Raw genomic sequence first — 25,965 nt, forward strand, 5'->3', positions numbered from 1 at the left:
ATTTCGAAGTCTGAGTGACAATTTAAAGTTTGTTAGGCGAGACATTTCAAACACCAACATCTCGGATTCTAATGCTTAAAGCCATATAAAAGGTACACTGGTTTGACATCTTGGATGAAAAATAGCAGCGAGATTTCTTCAGATAACACGGCTCTTCAAGAGGGCCTTGGCTTTCAGTGACAAATGCTGAGGAAAGCCTCCCGCTGCAGCTTGAACCCTTCCCTGGGCACAGTTAACACAGTGCTCCCTAAAGCGGCTTCGTGAGTGGAAACACCTTAGAAAACCCGAACCTCGCCGGCGCTGTAAAGCACTTTAAGCGTTCATACCTAGGAGACTGGACACTTTTTAGAAAAGGTGGTGTGGGGACAAGTATGTTTCCGAGTCCCTCCAATTCAATCAGATCAAAGGTTGAAACGTGTTGTGGCAGAGTATTTACGAGATGTGAGTACTCTGGCAGACCCGCCACCATCGTCTGGCACGCACACACTCGTCTCTAGGACGTTCACAATTTCAGACTCCGATTCATCAGAATGGGAGCGTGTATTAATCCCCCGTGAGTCAGGTAGCAGTGTCTGCGTGTGTTTCTGAAGTCTGTGCCCCGTGGGAAACTTTTGGCAGGCACGGAATTCAAACATTGAAAGAGAGAGAGAGAGAGAGAGAGAGAGAGAGAGAGAGAGAGAGAGAGAGAGAGAGAGAGAGATCAGGTCAGCCAGGTTGGTTTTAAGGAAAAGAAGAGATTCACCTAAGCACCCCCCAGCCGTCTTCCCCCTCTCAGCTTGGGAAACAGCATTGCCCAGATCTCAGGACACTATTCACATCTCCAATGATGGGCTCTTGTCGCAAGAGTTCTAATCAGGGCTGGGGACTGAAATGATCTACCCGCGTGCCCGTTAGACGGGGTGGAATATTGATTGGGCACCTTTGAGGCAAACGGATGTACTGAGGAGGGTAGAATTTGGGGTTCGGAGAATAGTCCAAAGCCACTTTCTTTCTCATTATTCGCCCCTTTGTTTTCTCTTAAGAATCTGTTTGCTCTTGTTAAGTTGGCGTCAATTTGACGTTTAGAAGGGAGGGGTCGGGGAAGGAACTAGGTTGAAGGTTGAGGGGGAGGCAAGGGTAGAGGGAGAGAGGCCATTCTGGAGTCGTCTGTGTCAGTCGTACCTGGCGTTCGGGTGTGTGTTTTGCACACACCACGCCTGGGTTCTGGCGGCGGGAAAAGTTTCCTAAGCACCCTCAAATATAAGTCCTCTATCTGTCTCGCAGAGCGACAAAGTAGGCCTGAGTCAAAGCTGGGGTCACCTCCGGACAGACCAGCAAGCTCCCCACCCGCAGCCCACGCCGCTAAGGCTCAGCCGCAGCAGTTGGCAGCCCGCACTAGGGCGCGGGAGCTGCGCGTGGAACGCCGATTGCTGTCCACGCTACGCGTGTGAGCTAGGGTGGTGACCCCGAGCTCTGAAAGCTGCGGATGAGCCCTGTCTTGTCCCCTAACTGTCTCCCGGCGTGCTGTCAGGCCTGAGCGGTGGCGGTCCCCCCCCCCCCCCCCCGGGTTCCGACCGGCTCCGGAGCAAGGCTTGAGGCCCAAGGCCCCTATCTCCGGCGATTCCCAGCTAGTTTTCTGATAGCGAAGAAGGGATCAGTCAGCCCCAGGAGACCAGAAGTCCTCTAGGCACCGCTTCATCTGCGAAGCCAGGGGCCAAGCTTAGGTTCCTTACAACCCTTTCTTTGGCCCACTCTGGCCAGCACCGTCTAGTGATTTCAAGTGAGCTCAAGTTCTGGTCCGTGCGGGGACATGTCGTCCCCGTGCAGGTTGCATTAGCTGGTTTATCTGGACAATGATTTGTGTGTTATTGGAGAAAGGCAGTCGTGCATCCGGCTCTAGGCTAAACCCACTTCGCCTTGACCTTCCCTCTGGGTATTTCTCCCCTCCTGTTCTTTCTTGAAACCCTTAGGTGGGGGTAAGGGGTGGGGGAAGGCAGTGCCTGTAGGTCATTGGAAACCTTACAAACAGCAGGCGTCAGCGCCTAAGAGCCGTTTTGGGGTTTTCAAGCTGGTCCAGTGAAGAGGCAAACGTGGGAGTGGATTTTGTAAAAGGATGCTGGAGGGCCTCGGTGGCCTCCCACCAGCCCTCCCACTCAGCACCACCACTACCACCACCCACCTGAGGAGGGGAACAGGGAAGAGGCGGCGGCGGCGGCGGCAGACCTGCCAGCTGCAGGTTGCCTAGAGGCGGATGGACGGCCGTCCTCTCACGCTCTCCTCCCCTGTGCCCAGCGTGACGCCGAACCCAACCTGGGTTTGTTCTGAATGGTGGGGGAGAAAGTGAAATGCCACCAGATCAGTAGCAAGTAGCAGCTGCGGCGTTTCTCTCTTGGGAACCCCGCTGCTCAGAAGCCTCCGAGTGATGTTTGTTTAACCAACAGCTTTCAAAGTAAACATCAACGAGTCACTCCAAAGAAGTTGGGAGCCAGGAGGACGGGCAGAAAAAGTAATTAAAAATAATAATAATAATAAAGCCTTCTCCCTACCAGAACAAAAAGAGCCCCCCCTCCACTTTACCATAAAAGGGCACAGGATCGCCACAAACATAAACATACATAGTAAGGACTGATTAGCAACAAGGTGATCTCAAAGAAAAACACAACCCCACGGGGATGAGGGGGCTGTTGGTGATGGGAGTGGGGGCTCCTCACGACAGCTTGATGTGGGGAAGTGGACAGAAACGAACAAAGGGCGAGGGGCGGGCATTCCCTGCCCTAGAGGAATAAGGAGTAGGCTGGGAGCTGTTCGCCGCCAGCCCTGGCTTTGCCTCAGGCACCGAACTTTCCAATATCAAGATATTAACAGATGGTGCGGAGCGCAGGGAGGGCTCTTACTTACATAACCCAGCCACCGCGCCCGCCCGCCCGGCCGCCCGCCCGGCCGCGCCGCGAGAGGCGCCCGCCAGGCCTCGCGCTCGCCTTCCGTGGGGCTGCTCTTGCTCCCCGAGATCGCTTGCTGGTGCACAACCCCACCCCCCCAGGCTTTGAGGGCGAGGGTTCGGAGAGGCTGTGATTTCGGTTTTTTTTTCTTCTTCTTCTTTTTAAATACACACTGGTTGTCTTATCTTCTTCAGTCCACAACAGGGAAGCGGGAAGAGATAAGCTGAGGGACGCCTGCGGGGACAAACGGGGTGCTCTCCCTCGTACTTGGGGGTGTCACAGAGTAGAACGTACACACACACACACACACACACACACACACGAACACACCAACACACGCGCCGCCGCCACCACCACCACCACTGGGTGTGATAGCCAGTCTTGCTGTCAGCGAAATACAAAGGCCGTGCGTGGCGCGGGAGTGGGGTGGGGTAAGGGTGCGAGTGTGAGCGGACACCTGGCACGCGGGGCGCAGTGGCAAAAATCACGCCAAGCCTCTGGACACCGCCACCCTTTCCAGCCCGGGCAGGGTGGTAAGCAGTCCGTGAGAGTGGCCCTGTGGCTTCCCGTCGTCTTCACTCCCAAGGCCACCTCCCGGGAGGCCCAGTCCCTCCTCCGGCTGTCCCAGGTCCTGGATGCCAGCGTACATGCGTGCATTTGCGGAGCCCCTTCGGCGCTGGCTTTCCAAAACCTGCGAGGAACACTCCCGCAGTGCTGGGAAACCTGCGGGCAGGGCCGGAAGGCTGGGAGTGTGCCCGGCAGGCATTGGGCGCGACCAGGGCTCCCTCACGGTGTCCTGTCCTCACTGCTGGCCTGGCCTTCTCGATCGATCGATCCGTCCCATGCTAGGCGTCACGGCCTCCAGGCCGGGAAGACGCTGACCTCGAGAGACTGGCACCACGTTCGCCACAGAGCGTCCGGGGGGTCCCGGCCACCTGCCCACCGCCTGGCCTGTCCCCACCCGTGTCCTGCGGCCCTGTCTCCATCCTTGGCCGCCGAACGAGCGGCCGCTCGGCTCTGCTTGCCCCAGCTCACGCACACCGGGCCGTACAGGGCAGCCACCTGCTCCGGGGCGAGTGCGTCCCACTCGGCCAGCAGACGTGGGCCATCTCCAGGCCCGCGCTGCCCCCGCCATGTCCCCTCCCCCGCCGCCCGCCTGTTGCTGCGGTGGCGGCGCGCCACAGCCGGTACACACACTGGTGCCGAGACAGGGGACCCTCTGCAGGGACAGTGAGATGGGCGGGACGGACCAAGGGATGGTGGTCTCCTGCTCGGCCTAGCCCAGCTCTGTCCACAGGTCTGGAACTGTTTTACTGTCTCTTTTCCTACGGTGTTTGAGAATTCAGAGGTGGTTCTGCACTTTCTGGTTTTGGTGACAGGACTTAAGTTACAAATAGATACTCACGGTCTCAGAGCTTTGACTGAGGACCAGCGCTAGAGACAAACAGGCCAAGGCCAGAACACCCCAGAAGGGAGCCTGCGGTTGTGAATTTATTCCCAGAGAAGGGAACCCACCGAAGTTGCATTTTGTTTAAATTAGAGCACGACCAAGCTGAAAGCCAGATTTTTATAATTTTTTTCTGGTAATATTTCTTTTATGAAGTATCTAAGTATCTGTTTGTCATCATTTTGAGATCAAAAGGCAAGCCCATATGCTACATAGTTCCCCAAAATTGCCGTTTAAATATGTTTTAAATGTTTTATCCAACGTGGAGGAGGAGTCTGCTAGGGGGCTTGTGTGGTGACAGGGCTTGGGAAATGGTTTGATATGGGGCAGGGGGATCTAAGGACCTGCTAAATAATCAGAATTACCCAAGATGCTTTTAAAAACAAATTCTGATCCCATCCCAGGTAAAGAGATCCATGGGAGGTCCTAGGAATCTGGGGGGTCACAGCAGGTCATGGGTCAAGAGTTGCCTACTCTCTGTGACCTTGCCTGGGCCTCAGTTCTCTTTATCTGTACAATGGGAATAATACCGTAAATCAAAGAGCTAACGGAAAAGCTTTGACGGAAACAAAATTGTTCAGGATGTGATTGGTACTTGGCCATTTTAGAACAAGAGAGCAAGCAGGACACCTGGATTGTTTACAAAGCACTCACATAGAGGTCTCCCTCTTATTCTCACCCTTTGGGGGAAGCTAATGCACTGTGAGACTAGCTCATCTATGGCCGGCACCTGAGTGCTTTATATGCCCCGCCCCCACCTCATTTAAGCATACAAAATAAATTCAGATCCATGCTTGTCTGCAGACTTGGCTGTGTGCTCCCAGGCACACAAAACTGTTTTATCGAGTCCACAGGAAAGCAGGGGCCATTTACCATCATGGCATTTGCTTTTTGACCCCTTACACACTCTCTACTTCATAGGTAACAAACCTTTTCTATAGAAGCCATAGGTCAAGCCTACGAAAACAGGACAAAAATTTCTACTACAGAGGGAACTGCAAGCAGGAAAAATAAGGTCAACATATCTGGGTAAAACAAAAATAAATGTATGTCACATGCCATATGTTTTGATAGGTTTGAATACATAGCTCTCCTGAGTGCCTGTAAAGTTAAAAAAAAAATCCTTCATAAAATTTCACTCAAACCATTGAACCCAAGTCACTGCAAGGCAATACAGTGTGAGCCCAGCCAAAGGCAGCTGTGAGCAGGAAAGGGAGACAGGCAGGAAGGTGCCATGCCTGGCTGCCACGGTGTAGCAGGGCTAGGGAAGAGAGCCCAGGAAATGGACCCATTGATTCAGCAGACAGCGGATCAAGGTGCTGGCCAGCTTAGAGCAGAGAGTTAGCAGTGAACTCAACAGTCACAGGGGCCATCGGGACTCTCTCAGAGCTTGGGCCAGGAGTCCTAGATTACAGGGGCCCAGGAAAGAAACACTAGCTTGGAGCAGCCCAGGTCTGGGTGGGTGGACCTCAGAGTGTGTGTGTGGGACACTTCCTGCATGAGAGGAATGGGGGACACCTCCTTTCCATACCTGCCCTTGGATACTGATGTGTATCTTTGGGGAGTGTGGGAAGTCTTATGCCCTTTAGCTAGTCTGCGCTCAGATGGGAAATGCCTGTGAACCCTACAGGACAAAGGAAAATGACAGAGGAGAGAACTAGAGAGGGACACAGTTCTGGGGCCAAGCTGTTGAGAAGGACAGGGCAACTTGTGGCTTCTGTTCACAGGCCACTGCCTAGTGGAAGGGACACATTTTTTCTACATTATTTGTGGGTGGGAGCTCAGCGAAAGAGTGTGTGGGAGACTTCTGGGGAGAGAAAGGCAGAGAAAGCGTGCGGTGGGTGACCGAAAGAAGGGAAAATTTGAGGTGTGAGCTGAGAGAGTACAGGGGTGGGAGTTGGGGGTGCCTGTGGAGTGTGCCTGGGCCAGATGGCCTGCATAGAGTTGGAGAGAGAATGAGAAAAAGAGGTGAGAGGGGAGTGTGGAAGGAACTAGGGATGCAGAAAACCTTGGTGGGTGATGCCAGCATCAGTCCCGACTCTTCAGGAGTGAGCAGGGTTGAAGTGGAGGTGAAGAGCCAGGCAAGAGGGAAGGTGAGCTGGGAGGCTAAATCTGGCCTTGCTTCCAGTCTGGTGAAGGCCAACGTTTCTTGGCTTCCTCTAGGCCAGCCTTTTGAAGCAGCTCACTTGATAATCCCAGGCTGGCTGTGAAGGGACTTGGACCTTGTAGCCATCACCCATAGAGGACAGATATCTTGGGTTCTCTCTGTCTCTCTGTCTCTCTCCTCGTGTGTGTGTGTGTGTGTGTGTGTGTGTGTGTGTGTGTGTGTGTGTAAGGAGGGATGGTGTGACCACTTAGGTACCTTGTGTGAGCTTGAGTTGTTGTACCTGCATATCAGCTTCCCCACCTGCTCCTCAATCAGTCTCTTTCTGCCCCACCCAAGGCCCAGGGTTGGCCCCCTCACTCCTCAGACTCAGCACACCCAGTGCTTTTCTCTCGCCAACACTGGACAGCTCCCTGTGTTTCAGGGATTATCTGGTTGTGACTCTAGAATCGTCCAATAGGGGTGAGACTCCAAGTGGACTCAAAAAAGGGACCATGTTCTTGATTCCAGGACATCACTGCTGCGAAGCCCTGCACAGCCTGGCATCTGGCAGCCCTGTGGAGAGCAGCCCATGGACAATTCCGATGCTGACCCAACCTAAGCAGTGATTAGTTGTGTTCGATTGGGTCAACTTTCTGAAGCCACAGTTAGGAGTTCTGTTCTAGAAAATTTGGATGAGAGGCAAAAGCATGGAGATGTCACTTTCTCATGTTCCAGTGTGACCTTTCCACGAAGACAGTGAAGATTCAATAGACAGTATGACACTGAGCCCTAGGAGTCACCTGCCACGATGACAGAGTGCTCTCTCTGGGCCACTAACTGTGTGCCCTACACTGAAAATACTGTGGGTGGTCTGGAGAGGTGGCTCAGTGGTTAAGAACACTTGCTGCTCTTCCAAAGGTAAGGGTTTATTTCCCAGAACCCATCTTGGATAGTTTACAACTCTGTAACTCCAGATCCAGGGAATCTGATACCCTCTTTTGTCCTCTGCTGGCAATTGCACTCATATGCACATACCTTACACACACACACACACACACACACACACACACACACACACACACACACACAATTAAAAATAAATTTTAAAAAGAAAAGGTCATGGAGGATGAGAAAAGACTGTCATTTAAATATGGATGGCCTTTGGGACAAGAGGAAAATGTAGTGACCTAAAATGCACAATGAATTTGAGTGTCCTGATGGCAGGATCATAATAAAGTATAGGAATCTTAGTGAAGACATCAAGTGTGTTGTATATAATTCTCCCAACAGCCCCCAGGGATATCTCCCAGGGCTATCCCCACAGCTTGGATGAGTCAGCTGCGACGAGAGGAGGCCTCACAGCTTGGTCAAGCCCAGAAGACAGTAAACGGCAGAGCCTGGATTGGAACTGTTGTGTGATGAAACTTTTCCTGGGGAGATAAACACACATCTACTCACCCCAGTTAGGGATCCCACGACAGTCCAAAGCATAAACCTCTGGAGTCCAACTTGGTGAACCAATGAGGTTTATTGAAGGGTTACTTACAGGAGCAGATATGACTCAATCACCAAGGCCCACCCCAGCACGGGTGACAGCTCACAAAAGCTGGGAAACCTGGAGCTCACTGAACAACCTGCGGGCCACTCTACAGGCTGGAGTGTCATTGCCTTGCAGCTTGGCTTCACTCCTCTGAGAGAGACTCTCAGTGTGTATTGTTTACTCTGGCAGGGAGGGGCTTAGTGAGTCCGATCAGTTTCAGGGACTTCCTGAAGCTATTTTTAGTTGTTTATCTTCTTATTTAAGGAGTTTTTGTGAGACTGGATGTTTCAACCCTGGAGGAAATTGTTACACACCTCATAGGTCATGCTGCAGTCACAGCTGAGACAGTTTCTCTTTAGGCCATAGATACCTCTGCAGGAACAGTTTGTCTGTTTGTTTACGTGTATAAGTGTTTTTCTTGCATGTATGTATATGTACCGTGTGTGTCTGTAGTGCCTGTAAAGGTCAGAAGAAGGCATTGGCTATCCTGGACCTGGGGTTACAGGTGGTTGTGAACCACCACGTAGGTGCTGAGAGTAGAACCCAGGTCCTCTGTAAGAGCATTCCGGGACTCTTAACCTCTGGGCCACCTCCCCAGCCCCTGTTTAGTTTCAATACGCCCAATTTTCATTGCTTCAGCTTTTCTTTGATTATCCTACCATAAATGTTCTCACCCCCACCCACACTGTGGACATTCCCACAGCAAACTTACTGAATGGAAAAAAAGTACCAAGTTGTCTGCTGATGTTTTCCCTCCAGATTTAAATCAAGCCTGTGAAGGGTAAAGGCTGTGTGTGCCGGGCTTCACCGTGCACCACGGAAAGCTGGTAGATCCAAGGATGCCCATTTTGTTGAAATAGAATTGTAAAAACCTGAAAAGGGGGGCAGGCTAATCCTATTAAACGTGGTGCGTGTTTCTGCAGTGTGCAGGGAGAGATTAGGGCAGGAAGGAGACCAAGTGCTGTGTCAGTCTCGCTAAACTAATGTGACAACTTGTCTTTGGCGATCTTTACAGCATGTTAGGGGACGGTGGCCAACTCCGAAGTGTTTTCTAGCATCCCTTTTGTGTCTCCCACGGGGTTCTTTCATTTCTTAAATTCTCTCTCTTTTCTTGTCCCTTTCTTCCCCACACTGCTCTATTTTGCTTTTTAATCCGCGGTGTCTCCCTCAAGTCAAAACATTTAGCTGGCTCTGATCAAGATTTGGTTTTGAAGATGCCCTTTGACCTTGGACTGTGCAGAGCAGCTCCTGAGAAGTCTGCAGTCCACCCTCAACCCTGTGCCCTCTCCTGGGGCTCCAGAAACAGCTTCTGGGGGAACCAGCTCATTCTGAACGGCGGTATAAAAGCTGACCTCCCTCCCTTTTTATTCCATGCCTTCCTTCTCTCCTTCTCATCCTGATTTCTTTTCTCTTTTGCTCTTTCCACCTTCTTTGTTTACCCCATCTCTGTGGCTTTCATCTTTTCTAGAATGTTCCGTCTCACAATTTCGTCTCTTCTTCCCTGTCTTCCTTTTTCCTGTTCTCTTTCTAGTTCTCCCACATCCCAGTGGTTTCCTTTCGTCTTTTCTTTCCTAGAATTAGCTTCTCAGGAGGGGGGTGCTTGGCTCTGAATCTAGGGCTCTGCCTACTCTAAGCACACATTCCACCGCGGTCGAGCCCTGTTCTCAGCCCGGCTCTCCTACATGTTCTTTGCCTTCCTCAGTGTTACTTAATCACTTTTTTTCCCCTTTCAACAACTCAGTGACACTTCTAACAAAAGGTTATGCACCCTTCAAGGTTTCCAGTGAGGTCAGGTGAGGGGTGCAGGGGTGGGGGTCCCCTGCTGACATAAGGGAGTGGAGGAAAGGTTGATGGAGAGGAAGCATGGCTTTGAGACTCCGTCACTGTCTTTCCGAAGCAGGTGTCCAGTCTGTTTGGCGATGTGGCTGACTGTCCATCTTTCTGTGGCTTAGGCACCCTCTGGCCCCTGGTCCCCTCCCCCACTCCAGCTTTCCCTACTGGCTTACCACCAGAGGCTAGATGTTGAGTCAATGGAAAAACAACACTGGCCAACATTAAAGGGAGACTGTTTGGAAAAGGAAGGCCCTGCTGAGGCGCAGAGGAAGCCTGCGCGTTAACACGGGCCACCTCTTATCTGGGGCAGCTGGGCCTGAGCTGCATGTGCTCACTCCATCCTTTGGCAAGAGGTCTTCTGCAGTCAGGCAGCCTTGGGACTGAGGAGCCATTCTCAGAGTGTCCCCAGAACTACAGAGAGAAAGGCCATTGCTCCCCCTACAGACTGAGAAAAGGACTGAGAAGCTAAGTTTTGAAGGGAGCATGCTCCCTAAAGCCCCTGTCTCTGGACACTATGGGCCCAGGAATTGATTACCACACCCTGTGAGCACAACCATTCTGACCCGAATGTGAATACTGGGAAAGGACCAGAGAAAGCAACCTGAAGGAAAAGGAGTAAAGGGCGTGTGGTAGACCCGCTCTGAGCTGCCTGCCTTTGAGTCTTGAGCATGCTAATGACAGAAACACAAGGCAGATGGCCATTCTGCCTCAGATTCACTGCCTATCCTTCTGTGCTCCAGCCAGTTTCATTATGCTGACATCTTCAGACCTTGCTCTGGGGAAACACTTCGCAGAACCTTTCACGAGGAGGCCTGTCTACTCAGCCAGCCATAGATGCACCTGTGGGTGGATAAGATCATGCCTGTGGTCACTACCCTTGGGGTGAAGTCCCTTTGATAACTTCTGGACATTTCACTTTTGGAAACCTTGGCTACATGTCGAAATACAGAGCAGCTTGGAGTTCCCTTCTACTTCTGGGTCACTTTGAATCATATGCCAGATGTGGTCTAGTCATTGCTGCCTTTTCCTTCTCTGTCGGTCTGTCTCTGTTTGTGTCTCTGTGTGCGTGTGTGTGTGTGTGTGTGTGTGTGTGCATGTGCGTGTGTGTGCGTGTGTGTGTGTGTGTTTGTGTGTGTGTGCTTGTGTGTAACTCAGAGGACAACTTGTGGGAATCAGTTTAGATTTCTTCTTCCATTATATGAGTCCTGGGAATGGAATACAGGTTGTCATGCCTTCATGGCGGCATGCCCTTTACCCAGGAGATGAAACAAACGTTAAGTTTGTTTTTATGTACATTTTTGGTTTTTCTTTTGTTCTCTACAGTTTTTCTGTAGATGTGTAATGTAACCCCAGGCATGTAGTTTATACGTACCATTAGATGAATAAAATCAATTTGCTTTGATGATTCCTGAGGCCAACCTGTGGGTCATGACTGTATGTAACACATCAGTGAACTTTACTCCTGAGTTTGTCTGTTTAAACCACTTGGAAAGAATGTTCCTTCAGATGGGAGAGGGATGACTGCAAGAACGTGATTGGTGAGCTTCCATCCCCATCAAAGGGTCAAAGGACAAAATGCATGAGAGGCGCTGGCTTCCAGTTCCTTCTGTTGGGTCTCAGCCTTGAAGCACCAACTGGGCTCTCTCCTCAAAGAACCCAGTCATCTGGATGCTGGATTCATCCACTGTTGCTCAGGGGAGCTGTCACTCAGTGGAAATTCTGCCAGTGATCTGTGGCACCCATTTCAACAAACATGAATTGAATAACATCTCCTCCCATACCCCCAGTCATCCATCTGTCCTTTCTCATCCAAGGTTTGAGTTTCAAATAGGGTAGGAAGCAAGCTTTTGTTCAGTCTCATATTTGGCCTAGGAAGACAATTTATGGCACAGATGACTTGTAACTCACTGTAGCCTCGTCAATAAGTAAATATCGCTGGTTTGAACCAACAAACAGAATGTAAAATATATTAAATTCAGTCTTACTGTCCATTTCTTCATGGAAGTTTCCTGCATGTGTGAAGTTCACAAGTGTTTAGTTTTGAGGTTGCTTTGGACTTTTGAACCGTTTAGGGATACAAGTAGGAGTGGAAGGGTAAGGGAGAAAAAATGAAAAACAAAGAAAAATAGTTGTTATTAAATGTATTAGTTAAAAACTCTAAGATCTTCAAAGCGCCATAAGTGCTTTGCTCATACCAGCCCTGTCAAGTAAAGCCGGGAGCACACACTGTCTTACCTTGGAGGTTCATAGCCTGGATACTAAAGTGAAGTTGAAACAGATAGAATTAGAGTCCGCTCTCCCACAGGTCAGAAGGCATCCACAGTTACACTAATCATTTTGAGTCTCATGCTCATGACAGGAGGCTGGGGGGCGTAGGCCTTCACATCACCTTATTTAGTTGTATTTGCTATGAAGAAAAATCATTGTTTACCCCTCGGGAATTTCTGAAGGAAAAGAAAAATCAATTTCTATCAATGAGTTATATTTTTCTCCCCAAGGGGTATTGACTTCACAATGGTGTGTTATTTTCCTCAGACCCTGGGAATTGTTAGTAGACATGTCTTTTATGATCTAATAAACACGTCCTTTTTAGCAGAGGCATCCTGTCCGGGACATCTCAACTTCTGAATTGCCACTGGTTTGAGAATTTTACAGTCTTGGTCTATCTGTATGAAATGCTCTTAGAGACTGTATTCCAAGTTAACACACATGGTCTCCCCATTCTGCCTCTTTAATGGGGTACAGCCTTTGTGGTGGAGCAGCAGGTGGCAGAGAGTCTCAGCCTTTTCTCTGGATCTTCATGGGGTGTCCTCTTGGCTCCGGCATAGGCCTATGACTCACATGTAGTCACATCTACCTCAATGTCTCCATGACTCCTTTTCCTCTTTTTACAGAATATCACAATACTGGTATTTTTAATTTTGATAATGAACCAAAACCATTTTTTTTTTAGAAAAGTTCTTACTGGGAAACCAAGGCTGCCTCAAGCTTACCATGTAGCCTAGGTTAGTCTCAAACTCATCCCATCATCCTGAGTATTGGGATTATACCCTGCTACCATATCCTCCTGGAACTAAAATTTTACTTTATCAGAGAACCCATTATGTAAATAAACCTTGTAAAAGGTGGAGACTGAGGAAAAGATGGAATGTGGAAGCCTTGTGAGCTGATTGGTTTGAATTGTCAATTTGACCCAGCATAGAGTCTTCTGAGAAGAAAGTCTCAACTGAGGAATGGCCTAGGTCAGATCTTCTTGTGGGTTCATCTGTGGAGGATTATCCTGATTGCTAATTGATGCCTGGGGGCCAGCCTGGGGGTAGCACCATCTTTGTGTAGGTAATCCTGGACTATATAACAAAGCCAGAGAAGGATAAGTCTGAACAAGCAAGCAAGCTGTGTTCCTTCATAGTTTCTAGTTCAAGTTCCTGCTTGAGTCTGTGGCTGACTTCTCAGTGATGGGCTGTGACCTGGAAGTGTAGCCAGACAAACCCTTTCCTCCTCTAAGTTGCTTTGGTCATGGTGTTTGTCATAGCAACAAAAAGAAACTAGGATGTTCTGTCATTCACTGTGAACGATCATTCTCTCTGTTAGATTGTTGTCTTGAATTTTGTGTTTTCTTAATATATTTCCCTTGAGTGTGTGTAACTCATCTTGAGTAAGGCAGAGGTAAGCCTCCAGTGTTATTCTCTAGGAGTCTTCTACCTTATTTTTGAGACCAGAGCTCTGTTACTGGCCTGGAACATGGCTATTGGGATAGGCAGGTTGACCAGTAAGCCCTGGGGATCCACCTATATACCTTTCCAGTGCTGGTGTTTCAAGTACATGCTTTTGTTGCTGTTGTTATTTGTTGGTTGGTTTTTTGTTTTGTTTTTATGTGGGTGATGGATGTTGAAGAAAGATCTCATGCTTATGTAGCAAGCACTTTTTATCTGAGCCACGCCCCCAACCCAGGGATGACATTCAAGAGGAAAGAGACAGTGAGACAAATTCTGCCGTGGCTTCTCTCTTAATTCTAACATCTCCATGAGTACACTTGAATCTCTCCACCTGGCAGAGGCCAATCTTTGCTTTGTTGTCATTTTCTTCATTTAGCCCATTACTGTTGAGGTGCTTCTGACAGATGTCTGATAAATCTAAGATCTTTTTCCTTCTTCCTTCTTGTCCCACTAAATGACTACAGCCATTTTATACCCAATGGCATGCTCATTTTGACATTCTTGCCTTTAATGTTTGTCCAAGAATCATTGATTAGGAGGTTTAGTCGTGTTCTTGCTTAATACTCATGTCAGGGCTCTCAGAAGGAAGTCTAAAAGCCCCAATGTGTTCTAAGCTTTCATGTAATCTCTTTCCTGTTCTGAGTTTCTGATATCTTGCTCTTTTCTCCTAGGATATCCATGTCTTCCCCCCTGACCCTTTATTCTAACACCTGGAATGTATCTATGTGTGTGGCCTCTCTTGAAAATCACCCTGCTGTGGTTGAGATATGTCCCCCACTCCTAAGCTCACCCAAGAGTTTTAAGCTCTGAATTCATATCTCAGCAGTGTTAGGAGAGTAGAACTCAACCCCACTCTGGTGATTAGATGTCTGTGGAGGAGGTTGCTTAGAGTGGAGCCCCCATGAATGGGGCACAACAGTCTTATAAGGAGAGGGAGAAGCCTTATAGAAGCCCCTCACCAGAGTCCAGGCCCTGGAGCTTGCTTGCATGTGCTGCCTTCAAGATCATGAGCTAAATGAACCTTTCTTTATAGAGAGCCCTACCTCAGGCATTTTATTACAGTTACAAAGATGCTGGCCAATAAACCCCTGATCCCTTCTCTACATAAATTCTTCATTTTTCAAGGTCCAATTTAAAATTCATTTGTGTGAGAAAGGTCATCTTTTGGTTAGTTTCTGTCAAGTTAATGCAATCAAGAGCCATTTGGAAAGAGAGAACCTCAATTGAGGAATTGCCTCCATCAGAATGACCCATAGGTAAGTGTGTGGGGACATTCTCTTGATGGATGGCTGATGTGGATGGGTCCAGCCCATTGTGGGCAGTGCCACCCCTGAGCTGAGCAGATGGTTCTGAGCTGTATGAGAAGGCCAACTGTGTGAGCCACGGAGAGCAGTCCAGGAAACAGTGCTCCTCCTGGCCTCTGCTTCAGTTGCAGCCTTAAATTCTCACCTTGTCTTCCCTTCACAGTGGATTGTAACCTGTAAGATGAAGGAAACCCCTTCTTCCCCAGGCTGCTGCTCAAGGTGTTAATCACAGCAATAGAAAACAGGCTAGGACTGCTGCCTAATCTAGAAACCCTGGTCTCACATGCCGATTGCTTATCAAAACCAAAGTAAGTTGTTTGTTCATCCAGCCATATTCTCTGAATGCTTCCTGTGGGTTAGCTGTTGGGATGTCATGCAATAAGACATCAAAGTCCTTGCCTCATGGAATGTATATTTCAGTCCATGAGCAGGAAATGACCATGGCTCTTTTATAACACCAGGCAGTACAAATGCTATGGACACAAGTGAAGCCAGGGCGGGGCAAATAGAACTGAAGCTGGCCGGAGGATGCCAAGAGGAGGGCTGCTCAGTACAGAGCTCTCAGTACCTACCACAGAGCCCAGTACCTGAGAAAATGCCCCACAAGCATTTGCTAAATGGGAATCCTGCCAGCTCAAGTAGACCTGAAGGATAAAAAGACTGCAATTAGGTATCAGCTGAATGTATAATTCCGTGTTGTTGGAACCTGTTTTCCTGACTGTATCCAGGGCCATGTAGGCCATGTGTTAACCATGTTTGCAGGATGAGCTGTGGTCAGCCCTGACCTCCATTTAGAGTTAGTCACATCCATACCTGTCTAGTGAAGGAATCATACACTTTCTTCTTAACCAAATTGAGACTGGCTGTGAATGAAATGTTTATGCCTGAAAGAATCCCTGTTCTCCTTCTATTTATAGTGATGATAAACTATTTTGCAATGAGGAGGAGGATTTTTTTTCCTGTGATCTACATACATGTTTTTAAATGACTAGCAAAGCCAATCTGGACCTGGCAGATTTTGCCTCTACTTGTGAAGATGTGGTACCCATGGAAGTTGTGTGACTTCTCAGCTAGCTAGCTTCCTGCTCTGGTTACCTCATTATTGCATTCTGTGTTTAAAGCCTTTTCCATTTTGTATCTTGTCACTGTGTCTGGTTCTTAACGTCTTCCCTATCCCTTCTTATTTTTAAGCCAACTTTATGTTCTTAAGAATGTTCTGAAGATTGGGGGCTAAAAGCCCGGTAGGTAAAGCGCTTGCAGTGCGAGCATGGGGACTGGGATTTGGGTCCCCACATCCCGTGAAACCTGGGTGTGACTGCACACACCTTCAGTCCCTGAGCTGGGCACATGAAGACAGGAGGGTCCTTGGGGCTTGCTGGCCAGTCAGTCTGGCCAATCCATCAGCTCTAGGTTCAGTGAGAGAGTTTTGGAGGAAGACACAGTGTGAACTTCTGGCCTCTGTATGCATATACATACACCCATGCACATGAACATGTACAAGCATATGTAGTCCCCCCCCAAAGAACATTCTGAAGATTAGATATCCTTGATTAGCAAAATATTTTGGGGGTGCAAAGTTGAGAAGAAGGAGGATTGAGCCAAACTGGGTCCCTTCTCTATTCCTGGCGACAATAACTAAACACAGAGACCAGGGACAGGAATGGCGGGCCCTTCCCACCTCTGCTCTGTTGTTCCTCCATCCCACCTTCCTGATGAGAGCATGGCCTTTTCCTCTGCCTGAGGACCTTTCCTGGTCCTGTACCTTAGCTGTCAGTCTGTCCCTTAGATCACACAAGAAATGCTGGGGAAGTTCCACTCTTAGCCACACTATTTTTGTTGGCCCACATCTCTCTGTGTGACTCTTTGCTAATCTCCATGACTGGATTCAAGATGCTCAACGGAATATCACATGTGCCGTGCCCTGTACTCAGCTTCCTCAGCCTTTGGGGACTTGTGATGAACTCTTTGCATTGCTGCTGATAGAGTTAGATAAGAAAACGTTGACATGGTTTGTAATCTCTCTCTTCCTCAGGTTATTAATGTTATCAATGCCTAGTTTGTGTGTGTGTGTGTGTGTGTGTGTGTGTGTGTGTGTGTGTGCGCGCGCGCGCACGCGCGTGCGTGTGTGTACAAGCATGTTTCAGAGTCCAAAGGTTAGCCTTGCTTGTCCTTCCTCAGGTGCTGTCCTCCTTGGTTTTGAGACAGGATACCCTACTGGCCTAGAACTCACTGAGTAGGTGGGATGGCTGTCCAGTGAGCCCAAGGACCCTTGTGTCCCTGCCTCTCCAGTGTTGGGGTTGGAAGCACACCTGAGTTCTTCCATGGGTTCTGGGAATCAAATGTTGGTCCTCATGTTGGCATTACAGCTGCTCTGTGGACTGAGAGATCTCTCCAACCCCAGCTCTGTAGTTTTAAAGCTTAAAATGCCTCCCGTCCTTTAAACTACAAGCTGCATCAAAGTAGGGAAACATGGATGCTTTGTTGACCAGAATGCCCAGTTCTGGCCAGTGTCAACATGCCTAGAGATCATTGTGAGATGTGGGGTGCATACTGAGGGAAGGAAGACTTGGGGGGGAGGCGCTTGCACCGACCCTCCTGGGCTTTTTTTTGTCTGTGTGCAAATTGATATAGGCTGAGAAATTCAACCAACTTTGTCTCTGGGTAGGGACATGAGACTGAGACCCAGAATTCTTGGCCCCACCCCTTTTGTGGCATTTAAAAAAAAGAGAAAAACTTGGCATATTACATCAACCAGATATTTTTTCCCCCTTTGTCTCAAAGAAGGCTCAGCTGAACAGTAGCCTCCTCACCCAGTACAACAATCAAAAACTCACAGGACCTCAGCTGCCTCAGATGATGTCACAGAACCCTTAAGAACGCTTGCTGCTGAGCTGGGCTCCAGTCCAGCTAACACAATTCTTCCTGCCACTTTTTCAGAGCCTGTGACAGATTAGGTGGTCTCTCTTTCTCTCTCTCTTTCTCTCTCTTTAATTCTTCTTTTTCTTTCTCTCTCTCTTTTTTCCTTTCTTTTTCATTTTCTCAAAAGGCACTTCAGTTTACCTCTAAGCACGACATTAGCTCTGGCTGCCCCAAATAACATTTTAATTGAAGTCTCAGTCCAAACAAATGCCCGGCCTCTTTATTAACCCCAACAGGGTCATTTTTCACCCAAAGCCCGACTCAGGGGGAGCTGTCTCACTTAAACTGCCATGCGACGGAACACGGCAGCTTTCCTCTGTCGTCTCTCCCCTGACCTTAATTTGAACCTTAATCTCTTTTAGCCATGTTCTCGCTATTAGCTGCCCATCGTGTGTCCAGTGCTAGTTCTCATGTTAGATTGCCCATCCTCATGTGTGGGTTCACTCCACCTCAGCTCCCCAGTGGGGCCATCCAAGTTTCTTGACCTTTTTTTTTAGGGAAAGGGAAGGAATCTTCCACTGATTTTTGTTCAGTAATTTCAATAGCTACTTTGCAAAATGCCCTGTAGAATTTTAGCTATTTCTGATGTTCACGAAATTTGTGTGCATAAAAATAACATACCCTTTAATTGCCAGGAAAATTGGAAAAACTCTTGAAAGTGATTCAAAGGATTCTTCACCTATAGATAGTTCCACACTTAGAAAATAAAGCAGAAAACCAAGATTATTACCTTACTAATTCAGGTAAAGACAATATTTTTTTATCAGAGACCTCTGACCTGGGGGGTGCACCTGAATTATTCAGATAATTGCTTTAATTTCTTCACTCATTTTTAATGCTTAGACATGACCAATGACTAACAACAGAGAACGTAATTTCTTTTTCCTAATTATACCTTCCCGTTTTTTGACATTGGTAAAATGATCCAAATTAGAATGCAGTGAAAAAAACATACTTTTCAATCACAATGATAAAAATGTGTTTCTCTATTTGGAGTCTAGCTTAATATAGCAGAAGTTTGTAGGTAGAAAACAGTGCTTATGATCGTGTGCCCAATTAAATTTATTATAGGTTTTCGTACTTTTTGGCATCGCCATGAAAGCATATTAGTTATTATTCTTTATAACCTAATTGGCGGCTTTGTGTCTGGTTGCCCCTCTGTTCTCTACAGAATACAATAGTTTGTTGATTGCAAAAAAAATTACATTTCTGTGACTTTAAAGTCTTAGAACCAGGGTTGCCATTGAAAGTTGGAAGCACAGTTGGGTGTTTTGGAGGGCAAGGACCGAGTACCCTCTGGGAGTGAGGAGGGAGGCAGCTGGGGACAATTGTCTGTTCCCTGCAGTGCTCCATGGTCTTGACAGCATGTTGTCGTGATAAACTTTGCCTTCATTTCACTGGCTAGAACAATTAGTGGGAATGAATCAGAGTTCTCTCGGATCACAGTTTATTATATGCTATTAAATTCCATTATTCAAGAAGTTGCTACTATGATGATAAAACTTCTCCGCCAGCCCTCCATGTATTTTCCAATGTACGCTGGCTGCTTCCTTCTCTGATGGGCAAGGTTTCTTTCTCTTTCCCGTTAGCACTTATACAGAGCGCTTGAAGCACTTTGAAAATACATCTTTGAAAAGACGACAAAAATGAGATGTGAAAATGCACACACACACACACACACACACACACACACACACACACACACACCAACGGATGAAGGTTCTTAATTAGTCCGTTATTTGACACGCACGATTTAACATGGTGTGCTTAAGCGCTCCACATTCCCCAAAAGAAAAAGGCTCTTTTTTTCCCTCCATCCCAAACCTTCCCCCTCTTATTCACTCTATCCCCCTTGTCACTTTCCATTAACCAATCATGACATCCTCTGCTGGAAGGGTGAGCAAGTAGATTATTTCCAAACTGGTGTAAGTGACACTCAAAAGTCTGGCCCGAAGGGAGGTTTGTGATAGCAACAAGCTCCTCGGCCCCTGGAGTTAGAGAATGTCACTTCAATAACATACCAACGTCCATTGTCACAGAGTGTCTGCAGCAGGTTACCAAATGTCCAGGAGTGGTGGGACAGGGCTTGGATAGGAACGTAATGGCGGGGTACCATCTGAAGTCATTCCTGTTGCTAAGAGCGACCAGGAAGATGCTAGGACAACACAGCCCTCCCGCACCATCCGTCCTGCAGGTGAGGAAACTCAGGGCCGCAGACTTGTCTCTGCTCCCACCGTAAGGGACGAAGTTTTAGTTTGATGGGCTCCAACCTCATGTCTGTCTCTGGAAGGGCCGTGAACGAGCTTTCTGGTGTGTGTGTGTGTGTGGTGGGGGTGTCAGCATTTCTTTTGAAATCTGAAGGTTAAATGTACCTGAAAATGGTTCTGTCTTGAGGAGCTGCAGATAATGAGGAAGTGAATAAGCTGGGATTGAAAGAAATGCTAAGAAAAGGAGGGGGACAGTTTGCTCCAGTCAGATCAACCTGGCGGTGGGACCAGCTGCTCTGCCTGCTCCCCACACTCCTCCCCTGCTTCTGCTGCTCTGCCTGCTCCTTGCACCCCTCCTCTGCTTCTGTTTCTCTGCCCGCTCCCCACACCCCTCCCCTGCTTCTGCTGCTCTGCCTGCTCCCCACACTCCTCCCCTGCTTCTGCTGCTCTGCCTGCTCCCCACACCCCTCCCCTGCTTCTACTTCTCTGCACACCCCTCCCCTGCTTCTGTTTCTCTGCCCGCTTCCCACACCCCTCCCCTCCTTCTGCTGCTCCGCCTGCTCCCCACACGCCTCCCCTGCTTTTGTTTCTCTGCCTGCTCCCCACACTCCTCCTCTGCTTCTGCTGCTCTGCCTGCTCCCCGCATCCCTTCCCTGCTTCTGCTTCTCTGCCTGCTCCCTACACCCCTCCCCTGCTTCTGCTTCTCTGCCTGCTCCCCACACCCCTCCCCTGCTTCTGACAAACAGAACTTGGGAAGGGAGGCAGCAGGAATGGACTTGAAGAGCTAGGAGCCAGCACAAGCTGCCGCTCAGACCCTCAGCCTGTCTTCTGGACTCATAGGGCTTTCTGCTTTCAGGACAAACAAATGCCACTCATTTGACCAACTTTTAGCTTTTGGTCTTCCTTGAGCAAATTTTAGCTTTTTTCCCCCAGGAATCTCGGAATTATGCTTGTTATAAAATGAGACTCTGGACATACATCGAAAGAAATCAAAACAAATCACTTGATTGTTTATAACCAGACATACTATCTTTTAGTTGACAAAATACCTGAGAAAAATCAATTTATAAAGAAACATTTATTTAGACTCACACACAGTTTCTGTAGGTTCTACCATGTGGACATTTAGCTTCATCACTGTGGACATGTGGTGAAGGGAAGCATCGTGGCTAAAGAGCAAAGCTGCTCATGTGCTGGCAGGGTGTCCAGGAAAGCAAAATAATTAGTAAGAAGAAAGGGCTGTGAGCCCAGTGCATTCTTGAAGACCTGCCCCTACTGATTTACTTATTCTTTTTAGGTTCCACCCAACAGCTGGAGGCTGAAGATTAAACATACCAGCTATGGGGGGACATTTAGGATCGAAATCATAATGCCAGTAGTTTATCAGTAATGCTAAGGAGGACAGCTCTCTGGCCAAGGCTCAGCACACATCCACAGCCAGGAGGACATGGTGGTTACAGGGAAGGATGGATGATGCTACCTGCACTGAAGTTGAATATTAGCACCACAGTGTTGCATAACCGATTTGCACCCCGGTCTTCGTAGTCCGTTGCCTTTCTCACTTGGCTGTGGTGACAGTGACCTGAGGAGTGGAAAGGGGATGGATGAGCACATTTTACCCATGTTCCCTGTCTAGTGTTCTTCTTTCTCTGTTTCTGTGCTCCAGATAACTTAATTACAGGCTTGTAGATGACTTCATTCTAGACAGGTTTTCTGTCCCTTCTCAGCCCATGTAGTTGGACCACCTTCCGTTAGGAGCCACCATAGTGGCTTTTCTGAGCTCCATTTGGTCTATTTGCCCATAATTCTTCAGTTAACATGGTCAGCATCTTGCCTGTTTCTATTCCTGTCACCCCGGGTGTGTCTCTATCTCTACTTCCCGAGTCTGGTACCAGAACAAGACCCAAGTTGTCCTTTGTGTGCCTGTCTGCCAAGAATCCTTGAAGTTAGGAATGGAAGAAAGACTAAGAGTTGATGATCACAGAGACAGCAGCAGCCCCAGATGTGGCCCTCTGGAATGACAGAGGAAAAGTCCCAATGGGATTTGGGCCACATAAGGGTAGGTTTATTTGACCTTAAACAAAGGAAGGTCATGGGCTGGCAAGATGACACTCCGGGTAAAGTGGTTACTACTCAAATCTGGAAACACAGGGTTGTATCCCTAGCAGCCACCTAAAGGCTGGGGACACAGTAGCACAAGTGTCTGTAAGAGTCACACATCTATGGGAAATGGGAGGTGGAGACAGGAGTCTCCAGAAACACTTGAGCCAGCTACGATAACCTGGGGTACACGGTGTAGAAGAGACCCTGTCTCAAATAAGGTGGACATGTGAGAACCACCACCCAAAGGTTGTCCTCTGATATCCACATATATGCCATGGCATGGACAGACCGCTATTCCATTATTTATATGCCAGTGTGTGTGTGTGTGTGTGTGTGTGTGTGTGTGTGTGTGTGTGTGTGTGTGCGTGTGTGTGTGCTCTAATAGAAAGGTCATTATAAAGAAGTTTTTATCTCTCTCTCTCTCTCTCTCTCTCTCTCTCTCTCTCTCTCTCTCTGTGTGTGTTTTACCATGTAATGGAGTTGGCCATGAACTTGTTATGGAGATCAGAGTGGCCTTGAACTCAGAATCCTCCTGAAGGGGTCCTGAATGTTGAGATTTGTAGGCATGTGTTGACATACCTCACCGAAGAATTTATTTTTTTAATTGTCTTTCAAAGAAAATTTTAATATTCAGGTCATCTCTTAGAAATCTTTGTACTACTGAGAAGATGTAAAATTTGTCTATTGCCTATGTATTTATCATCTATCTATTGATTAATGGGTTTATCTGTCATCTAACCATCAGCCCATAACCTACCCATCCATCATCCACCTATTTTTTAAAGCTGGAGGAAATATCTGACAGAAGAGTGGATGGCCAGCAACAGAAGGGAGGGTGCAGAATTATACACAATGAGTCTGGGAGTCATGTGGACCCTCCAGACCTTAAAAAATGTTGATTTTTAGATGCCAAAGTCTTGAAAGGGGCCTGATGGCTCATGGCGTTGGTGTGTTCCTCCAGATGGCAGTTCCTGCTTTGTGTTTTGCATAAACTGGTTAAATGTGCTAGCTCTTTGTACTTATTTCAGAAGGGAGCATCCTCCACTTTCAACAGAACAGAAGAGCTTGGACCAGACTCCCCTGGCCTTGGCATGGCTGAGGGACCAACCTAAGGGTGTGCAGGGTGTCATCCAAAGCACTGACATTTTGACTGAGAAAGGAGGCCAGGGGTTCCAGAGTCTTCTTTGTGCAGGTGAATCTCAGACTGTGAGCTTGGGGGCTGACTCTCTAATTCTGAATCCTGTGGATGACAAATGGGTCTATAATGTTCTTATTTTCAATAATTTCTTATCCCACCAGTTGCTAGTTTCATGTTACTGCAACTCAAGTCATTATTTTCATCATCTGCAAAAATAAATACCTAAATAAGTAAGGGTGCTGATAAGATAGCTCCGAGGGTGGCTGAGTAGACACACACGAAAGTCTTAGAACAGCTCCTGCCGTATAGTGAGTGCTCAAGGAATGTTAGCAATTGTTATTGTTCCTATTAAAACCATGAGGATTCATAATTTTTTCATTTTCTACACTAAACTCCCCCCATTATGCTAATTTCACACAACTTTTATAGAAATAGTGTGGTACAAATCAAGCTATACACATGTATGGCGTGACACATGCGGCATGATTATTAAAAAATATTTATTTTTTATTTTTTGTGTATCGGTGTCTTGCCTGTGTTATGTGAGTGTGTGCAGTGCCGCTGGAAGCCAGAAAGGGCATTAGATCCCCTGGAACTGGAGTTGTATAGCAGTTGTGAGCTTCCATGTGGGTGTTGGGTTCTGGAGGGACAGCCAGTGCCTTTAACCCCTGAGCTACCTCTCCAGCCATTAGTTCTTCATCCCTTTAGCTACTGATGAACAGCTAAGATGCTCACGTCCTGGCTGCTGTCAGTCACTCTGCAGTGAACCTGGGAGCCCAGGCATCTCACTGGAACTCTGGTTTACCTGGATGCCGATCTGCAGAGGAGGGATTGTGGGGCTGTGTGGCAGACGGATGTGAAATCAATCACCAGAAAGGATGGAGACCATTGGGACTGGACTTGAGCCCCTTTCCTTCTGTCCTTATCCCAAGCTATAACTGGAGAATGAGGCAGGTTATGGGAAGAGGTGGTCACTTATGTTGGTGACCTTTCATAGAAGAATGTGACATTGGCATGCAAGAAAACAAAGTTGATACTTTTAGAAATGAATTTTTAGGGACCAAAGTGATGATTCAGTGGTTAAGAGCATATGATGCTCTTGCAGAGGACCTGGTTTGGAACTCAGCACCCACAGGACAACTCACAACCAGTATAACTCCAAGTCCAGGGAATCTGACTCACTCTTCTAACTGCTGTGGACACTAGGCACACATGTGGTGCTCAGACATACATGCAGACGAAACACTCACACATAAAAAATAAATTTTTAAAAAGAATTTTTATTTTTCCCCCCATACTAAAAAGGGATAGGCGTTCTATTAATGGGCGAAGCAGGGCTCTGAACAGTACCACTGTGTTAATGAACCCCAGGAAATGGTCTCAACCTTTTCACTATTCTCATCCAGCAAACACTGCCCAGTGAAGAATCAGATACGGAAGAAACGACTCTACTCTTGAAACACTCAAGATCCAGAATGAATTCAAAGAAATTGGAGAATAAAACATTCAGAAGTTTTTTTTCAGAAGAAGCACAACCACAGCCTTCCAAGAAGTTTATTTGCTGTATCTCATGTGGTTTGCCCTTCCACTGTCCATCACGACAGTGAGAATAAGATGGTTTTTGAGTTGAGAGCAAAGTGGCTGCAATGGCCCCCTCTCTGGCTCTGGACAAAGTGACAACCCCATCTTCTTGTCTTAACCTCAGGCTTAGAAATTGTCGAGAGAGGAGAGTGGAATGGTGTGATTAATTATTGTGAAGAACAAAACTGAGTGTCTTATTTACTTGCTATTGCAGTGACAAACCACCATGGCCTAGGCAACTAGTAGAAGAAAGCATCTAATGTGAGGCTTGTAGTTCTAGAGGGTGAGTCTATGGCCATCATGGTGGAAAGCATGGAGGCAGACAGGCAGACAGGCATAGCTCTGGAGTAGTAGCTCAGAGCTTACATCTGACCCATGTGTGTGAAGCAGAGAGAGAGAACGATAACCTCAAAGCCAGCCTCCAGTGTCACACCTCCTTCAACAAGGCCACACCTTCTAATCCTTCCCACGCAGTTCCACCAACTGTAGCCCAAGCTTTCAAATGTGTGAGCCTATGAGGGCCATTCTCACTCAAGCACCACAGTGAGATCTAGTAGGAGACAAAACACGTAGGAAAGATGAGGAGAGGTGCTGAGAGCAGAAGGAAGCTGTGCTGTGACGGGAAAAGAAATGTCATAGCAAGAACACAGGAAATCAAGAACCTGAGTAGCATAAGGAAGATTGCTAACTGATCAGTGAGGACTGATCCTTCCTTTCCACATGTTGGCTTGCTTCTGTGGATCAATTACTCAGCCAGGAACTGCCTATTTCCCAACCCCTTTGTCTTCTGAGTAGATAATGCCAGGATAACCTGGGTGCCCCCCAAATGATGCAGAACTATGTGTGGAAGAAATAAGCATCCCCCAATCTCTGCTCAGAGGAAGAGCTCCAGTAGATGTTTTCTGAGATCTTGGGGATTGCTTGTTACTATATCAAGTATGACATGCACTGACTAATGCAGATATTGGTATCAGCAGGGAGATCTAGAAGCAACTGTTTTCTTTTCTTTTCCTGTCTTCTTGCTGTGTTCTTGTTCTGTATGGCAAATGTGTTGCTAATTAGTCAATAAATAAAACACTGATTGGCCATTGGCTAGGCAGGAAGTGTAGGCGGGACAAGGAGGAGAATAAAGCTGGGAAGTGGAAGGCTGAGTCAGAGAGACACTGCCAGCCG

Source organism: Peromyscus californicus, unplaced genomic scaffold (genome assembly GCF_007827085.1).
Source record: "Peromyscus californicus insignis strain IS unplaced genomic scaffold, ASM782708v3 Scaffold_14__1_contigs__length_90479793_seg_2, whole genome shotgun sequence".
In the NCBI taxonomy this organism is placed as follows: Eukaryota; Metazoa; Chordata; class Mammalia; order Rodentia; family Cricetidae; genus Peromyscus; species Peromyscus californicus.